Source organism: Ochlerotatus camptorhynchus, unplaced genomic scaffold (assembly GCF_037179485.1).
Source record: "Ochlerotatus camptorhynchus isolate MF236.1 unplaced genomic scaffold, CSIRO-AGI_Acam_v1.1 ptg000085l, whole genome shotgun sequence".
NCBI lineage: Eukaryota > Metazoa > Arthropoda > Insecta > Diptera > Culicidae > Ochlerotatus > Ochlerotatus camptorhynchus.
In genome coordinates, this window is record NW_027040575.1 from 5,384,864 (window position 1) to 5,402,230 (window position 17,367).

General features: G+C 36.7%; 1 protein-coding gene across 2 annotated transcripts in view; it reads left to right on the plus strand.

The window, feature by feature from the left end:
• The first annotated feature begins 12,320 nt into the window (after positions 1 to 12,320).
• Positions 12,321 to 17,367, plus strand: part of LOC135698388 (LIM/homeobox protein Lhx8-like) — a 295,919-nt gene continuing 290,872 nt past the window's right edge. Inside the window, exon 1 of one of the 2 annotated variants that reach the window (XM_065218352.1) lies at positions 12,321 to 12,838. The gene's annotated coding sequence lies outside the window, so the exon portion shown is untranslated. The remainder of the gene's footprint in view (positions 12,839 to 17,367) is intronic. The other variant, XM_065218353.1, reaches the window with a different exon arrangement.

A 17,367-nucleotide genomic window follows, 5' to 3' on the forward strand; every position in this document is an offset into this window, starting at 1 on the left:
TTTCTAAAATAGTTCCATTTATCTTTAAAAATATCCAGATATATCAGAAAACCTCCATCAAATAGGCTGAAACATTCACAGAATATCCTTCAATTAGCTTACACATATCCACACATGAATTGTTTTTTTTTACGACTTAGAAATTCTCTCTATTTAGAAATATTTTTACTATTTATTTTCAAGCACTTTCATAATTGAGTTCTTGCGATATCGCCGAATAGCATCCGTGTTCAACTATCGATAATTTTCGCAAAATATTTCGAATTGAAATACCAATAGATATCTTATAACATGCATTAATTATTGCGAATGGAAAACGTCACGCGCGAGCTTGATCCTGCTGACGGTGATGATGGTTTTTCTTGCTAATTCATTCATGGATCGCCCCGTCGTGTGGCTTTTTTTTCGCCTCTCTGTTTTGTGCGAGGGTTCCAAATCACATTGTTCTTAAATCTGGAGCATTCTTACGCACAGATTCATGCAAAAGCCAGTTGATTGCTTAGGAAAATGAAATCTAATGCTTGGAATTGCGTTACAAAAAAATGGTTTGCATTGAAAAAATGCATTTTACAGGTATGTTGTCTTGGAAGGAAATGTTCCTAACAATATTTTGAAACGATCTACGGGAGTGAAATATGACATTTCCTACGAAATACTTGTGTAATTGATGAGCAAAGTTAGCGACCACTATGATTGTGGTCTTAAATTTGAACTTAGAAAATGGTTTTCAGAAAATTTAAACAATAAATCAACCTTGTAAAAATTACTAGAGATAGCTATTTTAGTTCTTTAATTTAGCACGGAAGAGTTTTTTCGATTGAGTGCTGCGTTATTTTGTAAAAAATCGATGACCAATACAATCCACTTTCACCTTAATGATGACAAATAAATTGTCAAATTCCGCAATAAGTATAACATCGGTGCACATGTCACATGAAACCAAAATTATGAAAATTATGCACAATACTCATCAGTGCATTCTGGCTACAAGGTTAGTTGTAAAATAAGAACTGATCAAGAGACACTTCGTTATATGAAACAAAACAAAAAGAAAAAAAAATCACAGAGGCTGCAAACAATTAAACTTTTTCTGCACTTAGAAAACGATTAGTCTTCAGGCTGAAATTTATAAATCTCTTAAATTACTGTGATTATCAGAGTTTGCGGTCCTATCAAAAAATGTATAATAATGAACAAACTATAGGAATTTTAGCCGGATTTCTCTTTAACTGATGAAAACAGTCGCACTCTGGTTAAGCCGTTTCCTACCCCATATGCTTTTGTAAACAAAGACGAACGTCAATTTATCGAAACGCTTAGCACTTCCACGCAAACTAACACCACCATCATGGTGGCAAGACATTACCCTTACGTCTTTTTGAAAAAATATCCTTGTCTGCTTCTTCCTGTAAATGAACAGTTTATGATGAAAAGAAGGAGTAAACTGGAAAAGAGTAATAATGTTGGCGATTGACGATAAATTTTATCCCAAGGTTGCAATTTATCTTCTTCCATAACATCATGTTTTTAAAAATAATTAATCGAAAAGATGTTATACTCATATGTTTTACTAGTAAGCTACAAGAAGAGGTTGCAACGTATGTATTTGACACAAAGAATTTGGCGATTTTTCATTCTAAAAGAGTCACAATCAGCGATTTTATGATCGCTGAGTGAGTGAATGAAAATAGATTTAATACCAAATTGCTACTCTAAAGAACAGAAATTGATATGTGTCAAACATATACTTTGCAACGTCTTCTTGTATCTAATACAAATAAAGATCATAACACGTAAGGATTTAATAATCCAGAAAATCATTTTTTTTTTATCTTGAATTCATATTTGCTACCTTACTTTGACCTATCAAAGGTCATGATGCAAAGAAGGAGTCAACTCAAAAAGAGAAATAATATTTGAGCATTTCAATTGGAGTGTATAATATATTCGCTTATCTTATAATTTTTTCCAACCTTTCAAAAATCCAGAGTTTAGCCCACTTAAGAGCAAAATACATAAAAAAATAGATTTTTCCCAATATCAAAATAACAATTTTAAAAGTTTGGTATAAATTGGAGACTATGACCTATGGTGGTATACACACTTGAACTGTAATAACACATTGATTATAAACAGGCCATAAATAAATAAGTAGTATGAGTCTGAGTCGGAATATATTTCACCGACTTCGCAGAAAATTTCGTTCTAAGCGATCCGAGTATTGCCTGTATTCCAAGATTAACTCTTCCTTATTCTAGTGATGAAGACGTATTATAAAATCGATCTAGCAAAAATTTCATAAAAATCAAGTTTGAATAGTGAGCAAAAACTAAAACTTTTGTTTCAATTCTGAGCAAAAATCACTAAACAGTTGCATAAGAAAAGTTCCAAAATTTGATCAAAAATTGTTGCTCTACGATTATTGTACGAACATGAAAATTGCTTACAAGTTTATAATTATCATACGCTTGTTAATGAAATCTATTCAAAAACAAAATTTAATTTTGTTATTTATTCTTTCTTACATATTGTCGGTTTTTCACAAACAATTACTATTCTGTTTTAACCGTGAATTTTTCTTCTATAAGATTCGATTTATTACTAAAATTTTGTCTCAGACGTTATTTAGATTAGAAGTGACGATTTAGCGCAATGATTTAATGAAAAATAACGATATTTGATATTATTATGCAACATGCAAAATTACCGAATTTTAATACAAATGTGGATTATTACTTCAAACAAACAATTGTGTAAAGTTTCATACAAATGGCAGAAGGTCAGGTTTGATCGATGTGGAACTGCGCTAGTGTGTATTTAAACAATCACCATACTACGTTAAGCTCAACGTTGTCCTTATTTTCAGTATTCCACTCTGTCCTAACATCTAATTGATAGCAGCACCGGTGGTGTAGTGGTAAGCGTCTCCCTGCCTGTCACCCCAAAGGGCCTGGGTTCAATCCGATTCGGCACCGGCGGGATTTTTTGAGGCATAATATATCTGATCGCTGAAGTAAAGCCGCTTATACCTGGTACATGAGTTAATTTAGTTGATGGGTCGATAGGTAGGGTTTTGGTGTGGGAGCTGCCTTCTTGGCGTCGGTAGCATTGGTACTCAGTACGGAAAACAAAATCGGTGGAAAACAAATCAAGGGAAAAAACATCTAATTGATACATTCCGAATGATTTTGGCAACAAAAGGATCCATTTTTCGGCAACATTCCATGTAAGCAAATGTCTTTCTTCTGTTTTTTTTTCAATTTGAGCTTCAACCTACTGCATACACACAGAGACCACGAAGCATCTAGCTAGGCCATATCCCTTGAGCGTAATCCGTGACGACTGACGACCGCTCCATTTCTTATAGTGCTCCGTTGTGTACTAGCATCTATCCAATAGTTTAGGTTTGTCCACTTCCTTTAGCATCACAATCTGCTTGAAGAAGCAATTCTCGATCTTGAGCTCTTCTGGATCAGGGTTTCTGCTGCCGGACTAGTCAGGCATACTTCGAAGACAACGTATTGTAATCCCTTCCCCTGGCCAAACACCGAGGAAAAGAGACTTTGAAAAGAAAAATCCTAAAAAGTTATCTCAAATAAATTGAATTTGTTGTGTTATTTGACTGGACAGTTCCTCCCACATTCGTTCCACCATGCTGACCAGAGGGTATGAGTTAGAAGAGTACCTACTAGGTTTCTACATTCTGGAACTGGACTCTGTGGATGGAGTGTATGTATGGGAGCGTGTGCAAGTGTTTGTATGTAAATGCACATTTTTATCGTTCTCTTTCTGTTCTCTGTCTGCACCACGGAGGAGTTTTTCCGTATACAAGGAGGAATGGAAAATGAATTATGCAAAAATGAATTATGTCCAGTGATGCGAACAATGGACAGAAAAGTGCAATTCTAGACCAGCGACGATGGAGGAAGCAGGAGGATAAGGATCAGCTGTAGTGCTTGGAGACAAATCGTTTGGTCATCATAAGGACTACCCTCCACGTCGGACTGCCAACTGTTCGGCCAATGATTTTGGAGCGAATGTGCCTTTTGCACAAGGCAGTGGATAAGATAAATTTCGTTGAGTGCATTTTCTATTATTTCAACTAAATCTCGAGCGATAAAATTTATTTTCGATTTCGGTTGGTATTTGGGTATTCCTTCTGCGATCCAAGCTTGAGAATAGTGCAATGTGACACTTGTGAAATGTGAAAAAGTTGTACGAAGAATAAATCTACTCCGACAGAGTGTGCAATCCGATTGGGACCAGAGAATGGCACTGAACCGAGAGAGAATTAGGAAATAGCGAACCATTGAAATCTCTATCCGGGGTACACGTAACAGTGAATGAACTCTTGTTCCACTTGTAATGTAATTAGATTGAACACGCAAATTCCCTAAAGGGTATTTCGTTTCACAAGTATCTGTCGAAATGATTATTTCAATGATGTCTCACATCAGGTGAATCCATGGACCAGTAGAATTCAAAGGAAACTTCAAACAACTGTAAAACTGCTCACCATAATTTTCAATCGCACTAAATCAGCGAATGTATTCAAAATCGTTTCTTAACCCAAACCACCTTAGATCCAAGTACTAAATTTTGTAAAAGCATAAGAAGTGGGAGAATCAGTTTGAATGGGACTGCATTCCGAATAGTGCCATGAATACAGCTAAATCGAAAATCCGAACGCTGCTGCATTATGTTTGATTTCCACCTGAAAACGTGTCGCTTCTAAGTGATGTATGTGTCCTAGGGGTATTTAACGTTCCGAGTCAAGTCAAGTTTATATTTATGTTGCGCTAGAATAACACTCGTCGTGGAAAGTAAATAATGGGAAAGCGATACTTGTTTCCGGCTTCATCGGTGTCTAAATCACCCCAGGATGTTTTTGAAAGTGGATTGCAGATTCAATCAGCTGTGAAAATGTAGTTTAGTTTCGTTCAGGCTATTATTGAAAACGGTGTGCTCAGACCAATGTCATATGGGATGACAATTTAAGGTGAAATTAATAAAATGTTTGCCTAGTTCAAAATGATTGTCAAAAAGAAAATAGTTCTTATATACAGTTACAAAGTGCCTTCATGTTTTTGGGCATACTACTTTTTCTGTTAATTTTTCCCTAGTTTTGCAGTAAATAATACGTTCTGCATAGCTTTGAACACATTAAAAAAGGTATCTAAAAAGCGTTCTAGTAATGACAAAAATTGAATTTAGTGTTCGATGGATTTTTATAGAAAATTAAGATACAAAAAAAAACACGTGTTTTGAAAAAAAAAAAAACGTGATGGCGCTGTAAACAAATAAATTAAAATACGAAATGAATGAATAGTGAAAGAAATTCCTATAAGCGCATAGTCATTTGTCGAACTTATGTTTCATTAAAATGTCAAACCCAAAGCAAATATTTTGATTGTAGTAGACACTTGATCAATGAGTAATTTTTACTACTGGGATATGTCTCAATATTTATTTGACATAATTCATTGGTGAGATATGTTGCGAAAATGGTGGACATATCCATTGCATACAATAGATGGGAATCGAACCCACTCCTCCCAATATACTAGACGGGTGCTCTACCACTATTCAAGTATCGTTTCAAAAAGTAAAAAAAAATGTTTGACTCATTATTAGTCATTTACTCTTGCAATATAAAATAATTCAAGCACCTTTTATGGATAGAAATTCTTATAAGTGCAGCTCAAGTTTTGTACTAAGGAGTTAGTATAGTGCCCATAAAAGCATAACAGTCCCATATGAATTTTTGACAAACATGAGATATTCATTAGAAGCGATTGTAAACTGCCGGCATTTTACGCTGTGCACAAAAAGTTACATGTTTCGTTCAGCAAATTTCGCGAAAAACTCATTTACAAAAAAAAATATTTTATATTTTTTATTTATTTATTTTATTTATTTTATTCGACTGTTTAACCATGAGACGACATTAAAAGAAGGTAAGTCAATATACGCAGCAGCTGGTTTATATTTTAAATACCAAGCGTCTAAATACGATTCAATTATTTAACTTTAATGTTTATCCATGGTTGATGGATGTATTGCAATAAGTAGTTGGATAAAATAATATTTTCTTGTAAAGATTACTTAAGTTAATGAATTAGATGAACTAGCCTAAAAAATCTCAATAGTAATGTTAAATAAAAAGCTTCAGTTAATTGAATTTTGAGCAAGTAAATTTAATATCCAAATAAAATTATATATTATTCAGCAATTGTATCATGATGGTATACGTCATGGTCATGGATAAATGCTGCACAGTAAACAATGTGAATTTGAACCAAACATCGGGCTGGTGTGCAACAATTGGCAACTTATCCTACAAAATTCTTAGTCAGATCAATAAAATTTCTGGTTTAGCAGAACTTTTTCTAAATCATGAATTTATGGTATGGTGTTGATTCAATATGGAGAAACACAGCGTCTTTTATTTTCACCAGTGCAAAAATTTTTTTTTGTTCATTAATTTATTTGATAAGGCCCACTCGAATTAACTTTACATCGCTAAGGATTCTTGTACACAATACAAAATATATTAAAAATATAGTAAAAAGGTACAACTCAATGAACACTTTATCTTCCGCTATCCAATAAGCCTCCTCCATCAGAACGGGATCCGCTTCCAGTGGTTTCATTGTTTGGCAGTATCGCTGACGGGGGCAGAGCGCTTCCATTGCAGCAATGCACAGTGGTCCAGAATGCAGATTTAGGTGGAATGATATGTTTTGAGCCTGAAATTTAAACTAAAGACTAAAAGTCTCTTCTACAAAGTTGTTTCTTATAGTTAGGCCCTCATTTTTATGACAATGAATTCTAGGGTGGTTCTTATTATCATTAAAATCAAAAATCTTACTTTTTTTTATGAATAAATCAAGGTACATATTCTTCGGCAAAGTTATAGCTGAGCTAATTTCAAGCAACTTTGTTGTAAACAACTTTTTTTTATCTCTTAAATTGGCCGATTTAGAGCTGTTTTCTTGAACTGAGTTAGGGTGGCGCTAAAAATTTCTCATGAAAGTCATCTTCTAGAGACTTTTGAAGCTCTTTAAGACAAATGTTTTATAGCAAATTTTTTGGCCTGTATCTCTTTTAATAAAAAAGATATAGGGGAAATGTAGGTAATGTCGGCCTACATGTCCCTAATTTGGGCCCATCGCTAAAAGTCTGCTATCTATCAATTTTATCTAGATGAACGCGTTATTGGGACGTTACTAATGGATATTTTTGGTTGCTATTGAAAATTTAGTTGATTGCTGAATTTATGTATGGGCCCAAATTAGGGACACTTAGGCCGACATTACCTGCATTTCCCCTACCCAGTAAAACATATTAATAAATTCAAATTGATTTTATACGAGTTTAAAAAATAACATACCTCCAATTTTTTCAAATTATTGTGAATAACATACGCCCTTTCAAATGCCATAAAAAAACTTTTTTTTTTGTTTGCCCCAACCAGAGATATTAACATTTGAAAAGTGCATATTTTAAGTATAAAAACGTCAATAACTCTTGATCGGCGGAAGATATTGACAAGCTCTGTGCAGCAAAATTTGCGCGTTTTTATGATCTAAAAGTTAATTCAGAACATCTTTGCTAAGAAAATCGAAATAAGAAAACTAGAGCAAAATAACTGTTTCTTTTTAGCGCCACTCTGACTCAATTCAAGAAAATAGCTCTAAATCGGCCAATTTAAGAGATACAAAAAAGTTTTTCACAACAAAGTTGCTTAAAATTAGCTCAACTATAACTTTGCCCGAGAATGTATACCTTAATTTATTCATACAAAAAAGTTAGATTTTTGATTTTAATGATAATAAGAACCTTCTAGGGTGGTTGTCATAAAAATGAGGGCCTAACTATAAGAAACAACTTTGTAGAAGAGACTTTTAGTCTAAAGTTTCAATTTCAGGCTCAAAACATATCATTCCACCTAAATCTGCATTCTGGACCACTGTGCAATGGATGCAAAACGTGGTTAGCATTCACACACTCATCACGAAACGGTTGTTTTCCTAATTCGACGACGCATCGACCAAAAGAACTGCTGATAAAGAATAATGAGGATTACCACACAATGCTTGCTGCTGAATGAGCAGACGATCGCAGGACACACATCGAGAGTGGCCTGCTTCTGTCGACAGCCGAATGAACAATCCCTGTGCATAACATTGTAATAAACAATTTTCCCTTTAAATATCCTGCACTATCCGGTATTACGAATGCTTTTCGATTCCCGAGAGTTACTAGTAAATGTTTTTATAAGATTCAACACCGATTTTGGGTAAAACTTTTGGGAAAGTGTACTGTTCATAGAACTTGTTGGTAGCATTTTCCGCTTAATTCTAGGAAATGCTTAATGATATTTGCTTAATGAATTAATACGATCGAGTATACTGTAACAAGCTGCGAATAAGCATTCAGTCGATTCTTTAATGTACTTAATTTGAGTCAACAAATTTGAAAGTGTAAAAAGTAGCCCTACAGTCAAAAGAAGCCCGCCACGACGGGTTTCAAGTATCCAACAAGCCAGATAATTATTCTTTCAGCAATATGTAAGACTGATATAGAAAAGTTCAATTCAAGCTGAACATTGCATTAGGTCCTAAGTAACATTGACAGATTCTCTTTGTTGACATGGCCATGTAAATACATTCTCATGTATTTTCAGCTCACATATCGGTAAAAGAAGCTTTTATCTAGCATCTAATACGACAAACGCAATAATAAACGTTATCTCCTGTTGACGCACTACAATCGAGACCTGTCGATCATTGTTTCGGCTGACGCTTCTTCGGTGGGAGTTGAAGCTACGCTCAGCCACAAGACTCCTGATGTGCCCGTCAAGGTCGTACAACATGCTTCTCGTGCACTCATATCGGCTGAACAAGGGTACGGTCAACCGGCCTCGCCATCGTAGATATACGCCAGTTACCAAATTCCAGGAGATGGTGTATGATCACAGCTGTCTGCTGCAGGAATACCCACCAACACGATGAACCGTCAGCAGTGGTGGGCATTGCAGCTGTTGCTCTAGAGCAGTTCCACATCAAATGACGAATCGGAAAAAAAACTCGCTCTTCTGTAATTTGCATACAATTTAGCGTAATTGTATGTTTTGGGAAGGTTAAAATATGAATGTTAATTGATTTGAATTTGAAACAATAATGAACAGTGCGCAAAACAGTCAGGTTCAATGAGTCATTTTCATATCCATGTGAACTGCCATCCGCCTCATCATCCACTGCCTCGTGATAAATAGTCTGAATGATTGAGAAGTAAACAAGTTACTGACAGCAGAGCACTCAGTCAGTAGCTCAGTCAGCACGTTTATTCATCCGTGATGGTACCCAATCCTTGTTGTGAATGACTGGGCATATATTTTCTATGTAAAAATGCCTCAATTACATGCTGAGTGAGCGAAGGTAAGCAATTTTGGTTTTTATTGATGGCAAATTGCGTTTATTGTAGTTTAAAAAAGTTATCAATGCTATCATCATATAACCAATGTGAAACAAATCAAACTTGAAGTATCTCGAACAATACCTTTCAATACCTTCTCTAGGTTGGGTCAACTAGACTGATTCTAGTCCTAATGAGGTTTTGGTGGATGACATAAACGCAAAGCTGTCTTAACCAGGTTTTTGTTAAAGTTGTTTTATATTAGCCTTGAAGTACTTCATAAAACGTAAAATGTAACTTGTGAAAGCCGTCAATAGAGGCAATGAACCAATATAAATCCGCCCAACAGATATATTAAGGCAAACACAACCCTTTTCACAGAGCGAGTAACAGCCTGCGTTTATGATTTGTAAAAGCTGTTGCGTTTTACAAGCGATACGTTACTGTAGAAGAGCAAGGGTTGAGCTTTGGATACGACTGTCGTGGGGTCGAAACTGGTATTTGTTAATTTGTATGCGAGGAGTGATGCAAGAGTTTGATGCCTCACGGTTTGAGTTTTATTGTTGAAGTCTCTTGAATGGTTTCGAAATATGTCGGAATGAATTTACGGGGCTTCATTATATTTTTGAGTTCACAGCAAAAAAGTTTGAAACCAGTCTCAAACCCGAGATCTTCGGATCCAGAGGCATTACCCGGTCTCCACTATATCATATCACGTCACACACACAATACATACTGCATCATACGTGACGCACACATGCAGTACTGCTAAGCAAGTTGGTATCTTGCAAGAAGCCCATTCTACATTTTCTTGCAAAGCATTGCGAAGGAGCATTTATTTGCGAAAAATCGATTATTGAATACATTTTTTAGTCGTTTACAGTTTTGCCCGATTTAATTATATTTAAGAAACTACCAGAAGCAGATATGACAAAGTCCGTATATCTAATGATACTAATGTTTAATAAAAGAAAAGCAGTAGTTCTCCTGCATCCGATAAGTTTTCAATTTTCAAGACATAAAACAAATCAATCTCACACTCCTATCCAATGCGCCAAACTCTTATAATTGAATTGATATGATGGTAATCAGTTTGCATCCGGATCATTTACCATAAAAACGAACAAAAGTAAAGCATCCCATCGTGAAGCCGGAAAACTTCGCTAGAAACAGACGTTCAAAACAAAACAGACAGTTCCCGCGAAGATGAGGAAAAGCATAAAAAAGGCAGCGTGCGCGCCTGATAACATCACATAATTTCAATAATAAAATAAATAACGAGACATGAATTGAAGTGAACCAAAGTCAGAAATCAAGACGGCACGCGGCAGGCTGGTTGTGTTCTGCTCTTGTTGTAGGAAAATATAAAATAAAACCATCCCTGTCTGACGAGCAGTCACTGAGGACATGGGAATGATCTGGTGGGCGACGCGCCACCACGACGTGCTTGGTCGGTGGAGGACGGAGAGCGAAACGATGAAGAGAACATTTCCTTCTTGTATCAAATTGATATTAAATAAGCATCATTCTCCATTGCCGGTAAATGATGAAATAAAATAATAATAACAGTAACAATGATACGCAGCATCAAATGCGGTCGGTTCGGTCGGGAATCTCCGGAGTTTTTGGTTCGGATGCTCTCACCGATGGTACGTTCGAAGGGAAATTTTCCCTCTTCGATGAGAACGTACGAGAGAGTGCCACTCCTGGCCGTTCCGTCACCCAGTAGATCCTTCCCACCTTTTGCAGCTAGCTGGGTGGGTTGTGGACAGCAGGTGTACAAGGGTACAGGGAAGGAAAAGAGTAAATAAAGTGTGCAATTATTTTCTGCTCTGTCATTCCATTTCATCCTGCGTCCTGCGTTTCGGGAACCTGACCGTTCGGTGTCGGTAGGTGGGAAACTCATGCGGTCGTCGCGTGCCGCCTCGTTATGTGCAGACAGGAAATGAGAGCATTGTGTCTGAGCTTGACAGCGCTGCCAGGCTGTGGAAAATTGATTACATTTAGTTACAGTATAGCAGCTTATCTTTTCCGTTGAAATATTCCATGCTCGGGCAAAGGAGGTTTGCTCAGTTTTGTTTTCCAATGTCTGAATGCTTTTGAATGAGTCAATTAATAGTATTCTTACTAACATCTTATGGCTCTTTTGATTTTAATTAGTTGTGCAATATCTAAAAAGGATTAATACAGTTCATGAAACCTATACAATTAAACTTGCAGCTCATGGAAAATGGTATTGTGAAATATATCGTACCATGCTGAAACCCCTGATCATACAATCTTATTCCATTCAACCCATGCTATCACCATCATTAGTGAGCATATAACCGTCTGCGAAAATTCCCGAACACCCACACTAGTATGTGTGTGTGTTGTTTGCATCGTATGCAGTTTTGTTTTGATCCCTATTCTTCGTTATATCTTCCGACCTGTTTGAAACGAGTCCAACAGACAGCATGCTGCTACAAATCTACCAATATCCGAGAGCACCAAACGAGAGGATGCAGCACGTGAGCGCTCGCTCTCTATTCCAATTATGTCACCCACCATTCCACCACCACGGGGTGGGTGGATGGGTGGTCGGAAAGCATAAACACGGCAATATTCATCCAATTACAATTATGGCGATGGTTATGGTCCAGAGGGTGGCAGGATTCCACACACTGGGAATCATCCCACGCCGTGCGGAGAGTGGAAAACATCCAATTTTCGCTCTCTGTTTTGATTTTTTCGTCCGTAACTGAGCATGACCGTCACCGAAGAGCAGGAGAATGCAAGTTTTGAAGAGAAGTTCGTCCCGATTCATGATGCTCGAGGAGCTCACAACGTCAACGACGGGACTCTGAACTATGTGGAGCACAGCTTGGCTCATCATTTCAAGTTCGGGTTACGAGGTGAAAGGATGTGTTTGCTTTTCGCTGCTACAGTTTCGCGAAGTTCACCTTCAGTCTGTTGGAGCACTCAAACCAGTGTGGACATAGAAAACATCTAAAGTTTGATAGCGCACTGTCTGGGAGTTGGTACGAGGGAGACCTGGCAGTCAGACACACGCTCGAGAGTGGGAGAGCGTAATAAACTAAGTGATATTAGTGCGGTGTGATAGATGGTTGCTTTTGGTGGATTGAACCGCTTGATTGGTATTAAGTGGAAGAGTGGAAAATTGGCATGAAATTGGAGATTTCGCAGACGTTCGGTGGAAATTGAAAGCAATTGAGTGATTCGAAGCAAATAGTGTATGGAAAAAGAGAGTAATATTGATTGTCATTATTATAATTTTTATAACAGGTAAACTGTGCGGGATTTGAAGGTTTAAAATAGTTTAAATATGTGAATTGTGCATATAGAAAGGAAAAACAAGTTTGTGACTACTATTTACGACTTCGCAAACAGCAAAAGTGAGTTATTGGAAGCGAATATTGTAAGTATAGTTGAACAGTAGCTTTCATCGAGCAGATATTCAATTAAAATCTTTGTCAGCTGTTTGTCCGTTGATGGATGGCTCTTTTGGTACTTTTTCATTACTTTTTTAATATGGAATGCTTACGTTATATGCAATTGAATTGTTAGTTAACCAATGTTAAAATAGAAAGTTTATCCCTATCGAAATTCAAAATTTTCGCACCGCAGATCCACACAGAAATTTTTGCATTTTTACAGGAAGATTAATAGCATTAAACTATCTAGTTTAAGATGGGTTAACTGAAAATTCAACCGCATTTTTTTTTGCATTTAATAATAACAAGTAATGGAAAAGCCCAAAAAAGAGCGACCTTATTCATGTTTATCAATAGGTTTAACACCGGTAGCTTGACTTATTTCTTGTCTAAAATGCAGGATAATATTAAAGAATCCCCTATAATACTAGAAACAATACTCGACAAACTTATCGTTATACATAAAAAATTACTAGAGAAAACATCGAATGACACTACTCAAACTTCGACCAAGTTTTGAATAATGAGGTGTTGAGCTATGCAGCGTGTAGCTGGTTTTAAATTGAATTCTGAATTTATAAATATGATAAAACACCGCTTAATTCTAATTGAACGAATGCTACTAAATCATGTACATTACGTCGGGTAAATTTTCTGGATAAAGATAAAAGATAAAGACAGAGTTCGAACATGTCAGCATCCAGAGATTTCAGATGCCCGTTTATACAATTTAACAATCACACCATTTTTAACGTAATCCTATTCTATCCCATATAATTCATCACGTGGATATATACATCCATGGTTTCAGGTATTCGTTTAGACGAATGTATAAGTCATTGCTTGATACACTGTTAACTATAATAAATAACCCAAATTTACTCTTGATACAGAATCACTTTCATATGATTTTTATTCAGATTACATGTTTGTCACCATGTTCAAATAATGTCACGAATACAGTACAGTTATAAAAGGCTTGTCTCAACTCAAATATTTATATGTTTCAAACTTATAGACCTTATGCAAGATATCAATGGCATTTGTTTACTTATTTTTTATGTATAATTGAAATTTTATTTAGAATGTACGAAAAATATTAAAATATGTTGTTATACTGTCCAAACTTGGCCAAATCTTAGCCAATTTCGATGAGACAAGATATTTAAACCAGTTCCTAAATCATTCAATAAATTAGAGTTTGGTCAAAATCCCGTTGGGTACCTACTAGATCTACAAATCTTACCTTGCCATGCAGAATAAGGCCTGGCTGTCCTTTGCTGTTCGCAAAATTCGTCTCCATTCCACTCGATCCTTTTTCGTTGTCTCAACGGAGGCTCCGTCGGTAGTCCACCTGGTCGATCCACCTTGTCCGCTGCGTGCTTCTTAGCATTGTACCAGTTGGTTCGCTATCGATAATGATTTTCACCAGGCTATCATCCGACATTCTTACGATCTGACCAGCCGACCGTAGTCGCCCAATGTTTGCGTTGTGGACGATAAGTGGTTTTCACAGCAAGGGGACATTCGTTTGCTAAAACACATGTTTTTCGGAATTATGAAATCGCTAGATGTTATGATGATATTTTGCACTCGCAATTCAAGTTACATGAAGAGATTGTAAAGTATGTATTTTTAACACAAAACCTGTCAATTTCACTTTCACAGAGTCATAATTGTATATTCAATGAATATTCACAGTTCACGAAGAGTAAATATTTACCACACATAAAATGGCTGATTGTGACTCTCTAAATGGTAAAATGACAGGTTTTATGCGTCAAACACAAAAATTACAACCTCTTCTTGTAACTTACAAGTACAAAACATCATCATATCATCTAGTTAATTCATAATCCTAGAAATATTTTTTAAAGCAAACGAATGGCCGCAACTCTGGACACAGAACCCATGATACGAAGAAAAAAACATGGATTGATTGATCAACGGCACATTAAGATGAGAAATTTAAACTGTTATCACAAGGGCCCTACTGGAAGTGGTTTTGATGTATCCGAATGTAGTATGTTCGATCAATCGAACCTTTTTTCCCTTGATTTGTTTTGCTGGATTTGTTTTCCGTCGATCTTATTTTCCGTACTGAGTATCAATGCTACCAACGCCAGGAAGGCAGCTCCCACACCTGGACCATGCCTATTGACCCATCAACTCATGGACCGGGGACCAACGGCTTTACTTCCCTTCTGGGGGAAGGCGTGATCAGAGATGTTATGTCTTAGAAAATCTCGGTGGCGCCGACTGGGATTGACCCCAGGCCCTTTGAAGTGAGAGGCAATCATGCTTACCACTATACGACTGGCGCAACTAATTAATCTATCCTTAGGATGGATGTCATATTAAGTGCTCAGAACCACATTAACTACACCCGGTTATATTCCGGGTTTCCCTGCGGAAGTGGGCAGTTTCTTACTTGGATCAACATCCCTCATGCAAAACTCGAATCCTTTGAAAATTAGTACAAAAATGCTCAATATTGGTCTTTTTGAATGCTCAGGTAAATGTTATAGTTTTTTTTTCGTTTTTATAGTGAAATATTTTTATAAAAAAGTCTCGTTACCACCTCTGGCCCAGGCCCACATTGGTAACATCAGGACATGTTATGGATACCCCCGGCAAGTAACAAGTTCAAAGGTGTCATATCGAGTGCCCTGAACCACATTGGCCATGTTAAGGGTACCCCGGGTAAATTACCAGTCTCTGACTTGGAGACCGAATGTCATAGAGAACAGGCAATTATTATGTAACAGCGAGTTTGAAGTCAAACTCGTCGCTACATCAGAACAGTGGGAAAATGAAAGAAACGGCAAATTCGCTTTACCAGAACTTTTCTCAATTACATCGTTCGAGCACATCCCATCCAGAGACACTTCAAATCTTATGAAAATTCAAAATCAAGTTCATATGAAGTGCCCAGGACTACACTGGCCTCATCGGAATATTTTACGAGTTCTAGGTTCTTACAGGGGCCATTAAATCACATGAGAATTATATAATATATTGAGTTCATATGCCCACATTGGTCACATCCGGATAGTAGTGGTACCTTCGGGGAAGCCAAAACTTTTTTTTTTATTGATTTCCGTCGATCTTGTTTTTTGTGCTGAGAATCAATGCTACTGACGCCAGGAAGGCAGCTCCCACACCTGAACCCTACCTATCTACTCATCAATCCATGGACCGGGGATCAACGGCTTTACTTCCCGTGATCAGATGTTTTAAAGCCGAAACCTTCGGCCAAAAAATATATCTTATACTTATACCAAAAAATTTCAAATCAAATGTGATTTCAAAATGAACTTTTCTGGTGGTTACGTTTACAGCAATGATACCGATACCTTTCAATAACTTCGTATAACCGTAATACCAAATCTTTCTCATCCATCGTCAAGATGGATGTTTAAGGTATACTTTGGTGCAATAAGACTACAGAAAAAGCACGTGGGTTTCGTAATTCGAGCAGATTTTCAAAAAGGGGGCTGACAAAATCGGGCCATTACTGTAGTACCGTTGGTAATACCCTGCCAAATCTCGGGAGCAGCCCATCAGTAGTGTTCGGAAAGTCATTCCCAATTCTCATTCATTGAGCACTTTTGAGTGATTTAAATCACGTGTGAATTTGCAATTAAATCTTACGCTTGAGATTTTTATGCATTTTTACGCTGGCACAACGCCAACAATTCATTCCATCTCAAAACTCATAAAATCTGGTCAAACGTCAATTGATAGCATGCACATGAATGTATGATCAGTTTTCCAACCAATAGCGTTAGAATAACATATAAATTAATTTTTTAACCGAAATACTCCTCGGCATTTTTTGTGAAGGTGAGTGTCGCAATGCAAAAGTCATAGGCGAATAATCTCACGCATAAGATTTTATTTTTTGAGTTTTTTCGAACACTGCCCATCAGAAAGTGTATTCAATTTGATTTGAGCCAAAACGTATAACATTTGTCACAAATGTACAAAACATGAAATTTTATAAATTTTTTTTTTTAAGTTTTACTGACTATTTTTCACGTGCTGTAATTCACCTTTGACGTAAATCTTGATACGTAAACAAAAATTTCGTGTAAAATTATGTTATCCGAATCCGAAACTTACACATCTAAATGAAAAGCGCGTTTGAAGAAATTGAAAGCCTTTTTATTATAAAAAAAAACTATCTAACTAAATTTAATTCTCGAGTGTTTCAATAGATTCAGCTCTCCCACACCTGAACCCTACATATCGACCCATCAGCTCATGAACCAGGGACCAACGGCTTTACTTCCCTTCCGAAGGAAGGCGTGATCAGAAATGTTATGCGTTAGAACATCCCGGCGGCGCCGACTGGGATTGAACCCAGGCCTGCTGGGGTGAGAGATTGATTTATTTAAAATTAATTTTATTTTTCACAAGCCACAATTCACTTATCAAGGTGAATCCTGATCATTCAAGATCAGCTGATCAATCCCTATAACAAAGCTCCCCTCTCGTGAGCTTTGTGGGT